The sequence below is a fragment of the Pteropus medius genome, unplaced genomic scaffold (genome assembly GCF_902729225.1).
Source record: "Pteropus medius unplaced genomic scaffold, Ma_sr-lr_union100, whole genome shotgun sequence".
In the NCBI taxonomy this organism is placed as follows: domain Eukaryota; kingdom Metazoa; phylum Chordata; class Mammalia; order Chiroptera; family Pteropodidae; genus Pteropus; species Pteropus medius.
This window is the reverse complement of record NW_024346062.1, coordinates 1678906-1691451: the sequence shown is the minus strand read 5'-3', so window position 1 is coordinate 1691451 and position 12546 is coordinate 1678906. Positions and strand designations below refer to the sequence as shown.

At 36.0% G+C, this 12546-nt stretch overlaps 2 pseudogenes; one reads left to right on the top strand and one right to left on the bottom strand.

Annotated features, from left to right (window-relative positions):
* Window positions 1–232: 232 nt before the first annotated feature.
* On the bottom strand, window positions 233–351 carry LOC120612707 (uncharacterized; annotated as a pseudogene).
* Window positions 352–6789: 6438 nt separating this feature from the next.
* On the top strand, window positions 6790–6908 carry LOC120612613 (uncharacterized; annotated as a pseudogene).
* Window positions 6909–12546: the final 5638 nt, after the last annotated feature.

Below are 12546 nucleotides of genomic sequence, written 5' to 3'. Positions count from 1 at the left end.
TCTTCTTTATTTACATGTATTCTTTTCTCCTTACTTTTTGCCTTGTATTTGAATCTTAAAAAGTTGATCAGAAAACTCCAGTTTGAGACATTTAAACATTAATAGCACAAAACTGAATCTTAGCAGTTTGGAATTTTTTATTTTATTTTATTTTTAAGCGAGGCAACCTTTGGTTGACCTCACAGATTATAAGGACCTTGTCAGTTTACAATCTCTTATTTTTTATTTTTTACGCCTACAGCACCTGGTGTTCCTAGGTGGTCTCCCATCCAAGTACTAAGCAGGCCCAACCCTGCTTAGCTTCTAAGATCAGACAGGATTGGGCTTGTTCAGGGTGGCATGGCTGTAGACAGTTTGGAATTTTTTAGTATTAAAATTTTTGAAGGAAAAACAATAGACTTTTGTTTCCAAATCTATCATATTAGAAAAGTTAACTTATAATATAACTAAAGAAAAGCCCACCTCTCCTAACACCAAGGACTCAATTCTTAACAGAAAGGTTATATTTTAATACTTTTCATGCTTATATCTTCATGATTTCTCCTCTTCCATTTAGAATCTGCATTGATGTTGCTTGCTATGAGATAATAGAAAATGTATATATATATTGGTCTCCCTCCACCCAGCCCCTATCCTCTGTTCTTGGTACAGAGCTCCTGAAATTCTTATAAATTCCTAAGTGATAAGGGCACTAGGACCATCCTTTGTCCTATTGAGGCTACTCTAGGTGGGCTTCTGGCTGTCTGTTAGATGGGGGCTGTTCATCAGAAAGACCAAGGCATGATTAGAAGCTTGGAATTTCCAGCCCCATTTGTCATCCTCCAGAGAGGGGACAGGGATTAAAAATGGAGTTAATAATTCGATGCGCCTATTTAAGGAAGCCTCCATAAAATCCCAATAGTACAGAGTTCAGAGAGCTTCCAGGTTGGTGAACACATCCACTGGGAGGGTGACACACCCTGACCCCACAAAGACTGAAGCTTCTTGCTCGGGACCCTGCCAGACCTTGCCCTATGTATGTCTTCATCTGGGTATTCATTTATATCCTTTATCATATCCTTTAATATACTGGCGATCGTGAAGTTTTCCTCTGATTTCTGTGAGCCACTCTAGCAAATTGATAGAACCTGAGGAGGGGGTTGTGGGAACTTTCAATTTGTAACCAGATTGGACAGAAGTTGTAGGTAACCTAGGAACCTACTGTGATTGGCATCTGAAGCGGGATGGGGAGCAGTCTTGTAGGACTGAGCCTTTAACTTGTGGGACATTATCTCCAGGTAGATAGTGTCAAAATTGAGTTAAATTGTGGGACATCCAGCTGGTGCTGCAGAGAATTAATTGCTTAGTGTGGGGAAAACCCCACGCACATTTGGTGACTAAAGGTGTCAGACTGAAGTGTTCTGTGTGAGTTGTAAAGGAGACACACAGGGAAGAATCATAGAAGAGAAAACTGAGGCTTTACCAAAAACATTTGCCAACAATTTTTTATTTGGAGCCTAGAAAAGGGTCAAGTTAAAAATGAGAAATAAGAGAAAATTCACAAGAGTACCCACTCATCTTCAACAAAAAGGGACTGTCACAGAGACCCATAAAAGGACCTTTCCAGGTACTTTGGGGTACAGACTTCTGATGGCATTGCTTAAATAACTTTGAGACCATACCACTGGACTAAGTTAGGATTTCTAGATTTCTGGTAGAGAAGCTGATAGGTTCATGAAACTGCTAACCTAAGACAGAGCAAAATAAGAATTACCCAGAACTGAGGAAGAATGATTACGGGATTTTGGAATGTTGTGGATGCCCCTTTCTCATTTTTTTTACACTATCAGCAACTCATGACAATTTAGTAGATTAAGCTTTTGTAAACAGAGATAAATTATTTATCTTTTTCTCTTTTTCTGATCTCCCCAGAATTTAGAATTTCTTATCAAGTATTCTTATTTTCATGCATCATAATTATTCGCATAGATTAAGAAGTTGTTTCATTTGTTAGCAGTACATAATTAGAAATATGGGTTGTATATCTAAGGCTTAACTGGAGTGTCATATTTGAGAATGATGGTCATAGTATCAGATATGACCTTACATTTATAGGAGCTAAGGTTAATTTTATGGAGCTAGTACCTACAAAGCCCTCTTCAGAAAACTCAGCCTAGTACTTGGCTTACGGAATTCCAGTTTTATAGGGAAATAAGAAAGGTCACGTCTGGCAAGCATGAGAATCTTGTGATATTTTGGGGACCTTGAAAAGAGAAGAATTCACCCAAATCTAGAGATACTATAGGTTAAATCTAATGGTGAATTCTTGGCATGGCTCCCTAGCCTTAAGAAGCTTTTAAAAGTTTACTCTGAGATTCCATATGAAAACTTTCAGCAAAGCAAACTTTAAAAAGTCTGTTATGTCTATGGCTATGTTACCCTGAACAAGCCCAATCCCGTCTGATTTCAGAAGCTAAGCAGAGTCAGGCCTGGTTAGAACTTGGATGAGACACCTAGGAAGACCAGATGCTGTAGGCATGAAAAATAAAAAAATAAGGTTCTTGAATTTGTGAGATGAATCAAGGGTTGCCTCACCTAAAAAAAAAAAAAAAAGTCTATTATGGTAAATTCTCATTCTTGTTATACCTTTGTAAATAAGCCAAATCTAATGAAACTAGCCCTATTTTGTGGTTTAAAAAAAGAATCTTTTTTAGGGATTATCTTTGATGGGAGTGGGTAGCTATTGAGAGTTTTGTGGGTTATCAGGTTCTAGTCTTATCCTAGTCTTTGAGCAATATTGTACCTTTTTGTTAATTGTAGGTAACTAATGGAAATGAAAAAATATAGCCAAAGCACGCTGCCCACCTGTAAGGTGGACTGGATCTGGCCATCTTTCATTCATTGCCAACTCTTATCAAATTTTCAATTCTTCAATTGTTCTTCAGCATCTGGCCACAATCCTCCAAACTGACATTTCCAATTTTTCTCCCTCCTTATTACTTAGTGTTAATGAGAATTAAAACCTTACTGCTCAGATCCTTATTCAAACTCTAAGTTGCCTTATAGCTGAACCTTTCACCCAGGATCTCAAGAAGCACTGAGAATTAATGACTTGATATGTACTTAAAGGACTCATCACTGCAGCATTCTGTGCATGAGCTGGATTTCTCTCTAGATAAGCCACTGTCTGGGCCACTAAGGAAGTCTGAAAAAAATGCTCAAGTCTTGCATGCCCTTATATGGGTGGTAACTGACTGTGGACAGCATTGCCAGGAGCATCTGTATCTTCTCTTTGAGGAAGCGAAGGGCTGCATAATTGAAAGATTTTCATCCACCGACCCATTAGACTTTGACACAACATTTTATATTACTACTTCTCTTTTTCATCATAGGTGTCTCTTTAATATGCCTGACCCCAAAACAACTGACCTTTGCCACCACCTCTTAATAGATGGTTCGACTAATTTTGCAAGAACAAAGCCAAGAGTCTTAAGGACACTATTTCTTAAACTCTGCTTTACCTGATCAAGAGATTTATGATCCCTTTGAATTGTTCAGTTGCAAATGGTATGATTCTTCTTGAATAAAATGGGGGACTGACAATGTTTAGTATTATCTAAACCCAATGATTCTGGAAAACAGGTTAAGGTTAAGAAATCTTCTTTATATTCTTTATGTTCCAGAAATCAACTTGTTGCAAAGAAGTACTCTTTCCCATATGACTTAAATAAAACTGACAGATGCCCCTTTACTTATCTATTGTAACGCCAGACACAGACCCACCAAGTTTCCATTCTCTGTTTCATAATGACTAGCTGATCTGCATGTGCCTATGAAATTGGAAAGAAGGTACTTGTTAATCAAACTTAGGTTAAGTTTCTCTCTTTCTTCCAGGCTCCTAAATTTTACCCACACTCAGTCTGAAGCAGCATACCCTCACCATAAGGGCCCCACCGAAAGTAGGTTAACCTCAGGGCAAAACACTCTTTGATGTACTATCCAGTCATGATATCCCACCATTTTCATCCCACTTGTTGTTTACTCCTCCCTATGAAAAGAAAACCCTTTTTGCCTAATCTTTGGGACAATTGCAGATCTACTGTTCTTCCTATTGCAATAGTCCCTTGCCTCTACCCCAACCCCAGCTCCTTGCATTAATCCTTTCAAATAAAGTCTCTCCTTACCTAAACCTGGATTTGTTGTTTATTTGATATTCAAAAGCAGTGAATTAAGTGGAAATAGATAACATTTTAGTGAAAACTTCTAAGTATATAAGAGTGAGAAGTTTCAAAGATTTGCTTATGGTGGTAATATTAATATACACCAAAAATAAGTAGTGTAATGGAAGTCCATTATAGTAAAATTTACTGACAGAATTAGAAGTTCTGTTAATAGTATAAAGTATATACTAACATTTTAAATTCTAGAACTTAATTCTTCCTAAAAAATACCTTGGAAACATTTTAATTTTTAAAAAATTAAGTTCAAAACAATTTTGTACTAAATGGTGACTATATGTCATTATACATTTAACACACAACACCAAGAGTGAACCCTAGTGTCTCCTATGGACTTTAGTTGATAATGATGTGCAATGTTGACTCATGGATTATAACAAATGTACCATACTGGTGCAGGATATTGATGGTGGAGGAGACTGTCCAGTGGAAGGTGTATGTGGGATCTCTCTGTACTTTCAGTGTAATTTTGCTGTAAACTTTAACTGTTCTAAAAAGTAAAGTGTTTTAATTTTTTTAAAGCAAAACTAGAACTAGAAAGGCAAAACTAGAACTAGAAAAAAAAATAAGTTCATTGATTTTCAAATTAATACAACAAACTAATTTTGTACTGCAATATAAAAAGGCTATAATGAAATGGAAAACTTATGAACTGAGTTTTTAAAATTTGTTACTTAGGCAAATTAGCTATATAAAGAAAGTCTTTTTTAAGGTTTGAAACTATAGACAATACCCTACTCAACAAACTGGAACCCTGTTCGAATTGAGAAAATTGCATCGTTGTAATTTTAAACACAATGTTGATTTAACACAATCAAGCATTATATCAAAAACTATAGATTATCTCTACATTAACTGGGTAATTTCAGAAAATTAGAAAATGACAATTCTTTGTTAAGAATTCAAACTTCTTATTATTTGATTTAAAATATTTATGTTAGAAAATTAATGAGAAAAAACTGACATCAACATAACTGAAAGTGTAAATGTTATGTGTGTGTGTGTGTATATATATATATATATATATTTTTTTTTCTTTCATTGAGTTCACCAGTAGGTAAAGGTAGTACTTTTTACAATTTTTTGTTGTAAAAAATTATCAAAATAATTTAAAGAATAGTACAATGATCACTACCTATATTAATAATTGTTAACATTTCACTATGTTTTCATTATCATTCTCTATATATTTGTGCTGTGTGCGTGTGTGTGTGTGTATCTTAGCCATTTGAAATTAAATTGTAGACATTGTGAAACTTCATCTTTAAATAGTTCAGCATGTAGTACCCAAGAGTAAGGGCATTCATATTCCAGTATCTGAATCATATGTACTTAATCATATACAAACGCTAAGAGTAAGGCAGCAGAAGTGACCCTCCCTGGTCACAGGCAATAATAAGGCGCATTACCTGTAAAGAATTAAAAAAACATAATACAATCTGACCATGAGCTGGCAATTCTAAATAATGTCAGTGATAAAATAATTATGCCTAAAAATTTTTTTGTTTAGCTGTAGACAAATGCTGTATACTGTTGAATAATATAAATAAGATTCAAATTAGCACTTTTTACTACTTATATTTAAATATATATTGGATTCTGTGGACAAAAAAGGAGGCTCTGTAATAACTCTAACGGAAAGTAACCTCACAGGGCGATCTGATCGTAAATTTCTAACTGGGCAGATCATGGTGGGTAGTCACGTCTCAGGCCTGTAAAAGGTTTATTTTCACCTTAAGCAAGTCTTGTCCATTGTTTTTGTGCATCTAAGTTAACACGTCTTTGAAATGCCTCTTTTTCAGACCCCTGGAATAACAACCCTAAAGAGAGCACATGATATCATTACTATCCTGTAATCCAATCATAGAGATTTCTCTGCCTTGCCTTCTCCCATATAATCTTCCTTACGTTCCCTCCTTAATTCTAAACATATAGAAGAAACTGCAAACTGTCATTCGCTGGAGAATTTGAGATCTTGCTTCCTGGCAATGTCATCAGGTTCAAATAAACTCGTAATAATTCTCTACAGCTTTGAACGTTCTTACATTAACAATTCTAATGGCAGTTAAAGAATTCCCAGTTACACAATTGGCACCTGGCATGTTGGGACTGAACTACAAGTATTTTGAAAATAAATTCTTAATGGCTTCGAATCCTTGAGTTAGATTGGGTGGGTTGAGGGTAAGGGAAAGACAGTTTGTGTCTGAAACCCTTGTGGTACTAACATTCCTGCATTTAAACAATAGATTTGAAATGAACAACATGGCATAGTGATTTTAAAGATAAAGAGAACTTGAGTAACTTCAGTTCTATTTATATATGACCAGTCAGAGTCGTTAATTTGAGTTAGAACTGCAAGGTGAAATATGTTTGTTTAGTAGTTATTCAACGTTTTCTGATATCTAAACAGCTTTTAGTTTTGTGGAGAGAATTCAGATATGGGCCAGGCCTGGTTTTATATAGACTTGATCTCATCAAAGTTTTGGGGAAAACACTGAAATGCATGACTTGGAGCAGGATGGAATATCTGAGCAGGAGGCTAACAAGTTTTTGTTCATACATGAAATATCTTGTCTACGGCCATGCTACCCTGAACAAGCCTCATGCTGTCCTATCTTGGAAGCTAAGCAGGGTCGGGCCTGGTTTGTACTTGGATGGGTGACCACCTAGGAAGACCAGGTGCTGTAGGCATAAAAAATAAAGGATTGTAAACTGACAAAGCCCTTGAATCTGTGAAGTCAACCAAGGGTTGCCTCGCCTAAAAAAATAAAATAAAATGAAATATATCAGTTAACTTGAATATCTTTATTTTAGTTGAGATTCTTCTTGTTTAATTACAATTAAACACTAATGTTATTATTCATAACATTAAAAGACCAGGATGTAGGTCTAATATTTTCCCTTAAAATTAATATAATAGAATAAATTCATTACATTTTTTCTTTTTTATATGTAATTTTTCTTATTTATTTTACTGGCACATTTTATACATACAAAGTTCAATAAAATAAAATTCTAGTCATTATTATTAATTTGGTTTCATGATTATTACTGAAAATAATTTTGCTGTATAGAGAATTAGGAGTTTAAAAATGGTTGGCTTCAGGTAACAAAATAGATATAGCACTGGTCACGCCTAAAATATTAACAATAATTTCCTATTTTTATTAATATCCAACCATGAAAAACAATATAAATGAAACCACTTTAAAATGGAGTAGGCTGAAAAATTTGAAAACATTTATTCATAAACATATATGTACCCCTTTGTTCACTGCGATGTTATTCATGCTGCAATGTGTCCCTTGATGATTGGATAAAGAAAGATATGATACATATATGCAAGAAATACTTCTCAGCCATAAGAAAAGATAAAGTTGAGAACAATATGATTTCACTAATATGTGGGATACAAAACTGAAAGCAACAAACGAACAAACAAGATAAACAAGAGCTCATAGACACAGACAACAGCTTGGTGGTTACCGGAGGGAAACTGGGGTTGGGAGGGAGGTAGATAAGGGTTAAGGGGGTCAAATATATGGTGACAAAAGGAAACTTAACTTTGGGTGGAGAACACACAATGTGATATACAGATATGTGTTATAATCGTACACTTGAAACCTATATAATTTTATTAACCAATGTTACCCCAATAAATTAAAATAAATAAATAAATAAATAAATAAATAAATAAATAAATGATGAATGGATGAATGAATGAATGCATGAATAAATAGAATGCCATCCCAGAGAAACTGCCATGCACGTCTTATGCCTCAAACCTTTGGAATGTTAAAACAGGGCAAAATAACCTTTGGACTGGGCCTAAAGCAACATGTGCCCCAAATAACTGCAAAGATAACAAGAAAGCAGATATTATGACTACAGGACTGATGACTATTGATCTGAATATTAAAAACTGAAAATTGGAAACATTCTTTAGAAATAGTGTCATTATGCTACTTATCTACACTATAGAAATTCCTTTCTTTTATTAATGTAATTGTTCCCCTTCCCTTTCTCATAAATACCCCTTGCCTTTGCCTCTTAATGGAACACTATTTGGGTTTCTTCTTGAACTGGTGGTTCTTGAATAGCTATTCCTTTTTTGTCTCAAATAGATGCTTGTTGCCTCTCACTTTGGCCTTTTATTTTTAGGTTAAGACAACCAAGTGGCACTTTTTAGGCTCTAGATTTTGCAGAACTTGGTCAAATTGAGGAGGAGGGAGAAGAGTCTTAGATATTTCCACTATCTTATTCTCCCTAGAAAATAGTAGAGCAACAGAAGAAACAAGATTACTAAAGCTTAGTAATATGTTAATAACAATAACAACAAAACAATAATAATGTATTTAGAGAGCTCTTGCTAATTGGTCTGTCAGAAAATAAATCACAACAGTTTTGCAGAATTTTATGGCCTTGTTCCATCTAGAAATAAAGGGCTACCCAGAACAGAATGGGGAGATTCTGGAGGGCTTGATAAATTGGAAGGGAGGTAGGGACTTTTGGCTGCTGCCCCAGTGCCAGCTGAGGGTGACTGCAGACTGCTGGCAGCAAAACAATAATTCCAGGAGGTAAAAATGTTTTCTTTGTGCTACTGCCTCAAAAAGCCCTCAGGTTAGAGAAAAATAAAGTGATTCAGTTCCTTCCTCTTTTTCTTGAATTGTAAGCAGTAACTCTGGAAAATCTATCTTGGCTTTGTCTAACATTTCTTCCACTTTATCCTTTTTTCTCCCAGTTGGGGATGCAATAGAGAGAGGATAAAAGCATGCAATCTGGGTAGGTTTTAATCTTTATCAACCTGGGTAAATTACTTACCCTCCCTTTATTCACAAATGGGAATAAGAATGGTAATAATGGTTAACGTTTATTGAATACTCACTATACACTAGGAGCTGTTTATAAACACTTTGTGTGTATTAATTTGTTTAACCCTCACAGCAACCCCATGGGGTTGGAGCTGTATTAATCCCTTTTTATAGAGAGGAAACTGAAGTTAAGTAACTGCCCAAGTTTGTCTTATTGGTACCTTTGAAACCAGGTTGCTGGAGATATTGAGAGGATTAAATACGATAATGCATGTAAAACTCTTAGATTAGTGCTGACAGTGTTGAATTTTACCCTAGCCCTATGATCCTGAAAAATAGCAATGGTTAAAGAAATCCCCAACCCACTGTGTTCTGAAAGATGGTTTACTGCAAAGAACCATCCTTATCTTATAGGACTTGCATAAGATCCATGGGTGTTCCCTCGTTTACCTACAATAAAGGCCACAGACCCTGCAAATTCACATTCTTTGCCTCATAAATAATTGGCTGAACTGTTTTGCCCCCAGTAATCAAATGCTTGTTAACCAAGCTTTGGTTAGGATTCTCTTCTCTTAGACCCCTAAACTTTGACCTATTCTCAGCCTGAGCTAGTACAGCCCCTCCTTAGCAACCTCCTTGGAAAATAGGTTGACCTCAGGGTCATTCTCCGATCTACTACACATCAGCCTTCTCACCCTTTCATCCTATTTTCCCACTTTGGATTCTTCCTAGCCTGTTTACCCATCTCTGTTAACTTTTTTTTGTTTTTTTGTTTTGTTTGTTTGTTTGTTTGTTTGTTTGCATAACACATAAGACACTTGCAGATCTCATTGTCAAAGAATTCTCCCCATTGCACTAGACCTCTCCCCTTAGTTCCTTCTTCCCCCATCTCCCGTTCTTATAACAATCCTTTCAAATGAACTTTCTCCTTACCTAGGAAGTCTGGATTTATTTTTTATTTGGCAGTGCCTGGCATATAGTAAGCACTCAGTAATAGTAGCTACTATTATTAATATTTTCTTTCACCCTCTTCCTATGTTCTGTGCTAAAACTTTGCTGGTATAGGCAAGAAGCAATGAGGGAATCCAGCTTGCTCCTTACACATTATGGGTGTATATTAATCTTGGTCCTAAAAGGAAATAGAAGGTACAGTAAAACCTGTACAATTTGTGGATTTATTTACAATGGAGACTGGTTTTAAAAAACGTGGCTAGTGTAGAACCACAAGTGATAGTAGCAACAGAGTTTTCACCATCTCTGGGTTCAAGGGGATAAAAGGAGACAAATGTTGCCAGAACATAGAAGAACAGAGTCACATAGAGCAATTTGAAAGCTGAAAACAGTTCAGCTAATTATTGACCTTCAATCGATCAAATGACCCAACAAAACTGGGTGAGAGAATACTCAACCTTAGTCACCTCCTTCCCTTGGATCTTCTTTTGTGACACTCCACTGACTAAATCCAACAGAAAGCCAGAGGGCACAGGAGCCCTGTTAATGTAATTCACAACAAGTGTGCCTCATGGAGCAGCAAGCCAGGTGGGAAAGAGTGAAGATGTGGAGGAACAAGTGGAAAATATCTATCGCAAAGGAATTCACAGGCTTCTATGTGTTATAGATTGGGGTCCTTGGAAACAGACTCTGAGACAGATAGTCATATGCGGGTTTATTAAGAAATACTCCTAATAAAAGATACACTTGTAAGGAAGCGAGAAAGGCAGGACTAGGACACACGAGGAGCTGACTCACAATGCAGTTGCAACCCAAGGCTTCAGCCTATTCTATGAAGAGCTCTGGAATTCGGATGACCCTTCAGAGTTGTCCCCAATTGAGGCCATGGGACCCCTTTGCACCCATGTACCAGTCAGGATACAACCTTGGTCGAGGGCTAAGCAGTAACTATGACCTAGAGAAACTTCCAGGGAGTGATGCCGGCGTGAGCCTTTAGCACCCGCAAGGTGAGTGAAGGGATCTGGGTGGAGCTCTGAAATATTCACCACACTGTGTATGAGGGTAGAGGCAATTGTTGATTGAATGCCCAAGGACAAGAGAAATACTAAATCCGGAAATGATAGGATATGCTGCTGAGTTGGTAAGAAGGGTTAAAAAGAATGAAATTGGATGGCGAAAAGCATTTGAAACAATTCAAGCACCATTCTTGATAAAATATATAAATAATAAACATCTTAAGTAGATGGATACCTCCTTGAAGAGGAATTTTCCACTCAAATGGCTAACCTTGTAATCAGCAATTTGTTCTGTTTTTGTAAACGTGCTTGCCTCATAGGCTGAAGGGCAGGGTGACCTCAAGATCAACTGAAGACTCAACCTCCCCTTTGCTTGTTCTGTCTAGATAACAGATGTATCCCCTTTGCTTGTTCTGTCTAGATAACATATGTATCCCCTTTGTTTGTTCCGTCTAGATAACAAATGTAACCCCTTTGCTTGTTCGCGGATAAGCCCTATAAAAGTAAGATTACCTCTGAGCTTGGGGCCCGGGTCTTCAGAGCGCTAGCTCTTCTGGAATTGCTGTTATAATAAACTTGAGTTCTCCAACTCTCTGAGTAGTGATTTCTCACCATCTGATTTTTCTGCAACACCTTAACATAGCAAAATATGTATATCTCAGCCCACAAGTTAAAACCATGCTAAATGGGAAGCATCAAGCCCCTTCCCATGAAACCCTGGGACAAGTCAGGGATATTCATGCTCACCATGATTATTTAATGTTGTTCTGGAGGTAGTAGCTAATGCAACACAAGTAAAGAAATTTGAGGTATACAAATAAGAAAAGAGGAGTAAAATTTTCATTAAAAGTATAAAGATAAAAAAAATTTCACTTATCAAATTAGCAAAGATAAAAAAGTTTGATATGCACTTGGTTGGCCATAGTGTGGAAAAACAGGCACTCAGAAACATTGGTAGTGGGACACTAAATGACTACAGCCCTCTCTGGGAGATAATCTGGCAATAGTTATTAAAGTTAAACATGTTTACCCTATCACTAGAGATTCTACTTCTAAGAATTTACCTTACGGATATACTCACATATGCAGGGAAAAACAAATATATAAGGATATTAACTTCACCTTTGATTTATAACCACAAAGGAAACAACCTAAGTGTCCACCAATAGGGACTGATTAAGTTATAATCCAACCATGAGTGCTATGTAACTTTTAAAATGAATGAAGCAAATTTGATTGTACTGATATGAAGTGATTGTCAAGATATATTGTTGAATAAAAAGAATCAAAATGCAAAAATTTTTATACTCTGCTATTTTTATTGTTTTTTAAAGAACATACATGTATAGAAAATCTTAAGAATACATAAGGAACCTGATAACAATGGATATTTCTAGAGATCTGAACTGGGTATTTGGGAGAATAGGCACATTGTTTTATACCTCTTGAATTTTATGCCTGTTCAAAAGTTAATGTAAATAAATAAATAGACAAAATGGACTCAAATCAAGCAAGTATTTAAAATATAACTGACACCAAATTTTTATAAAC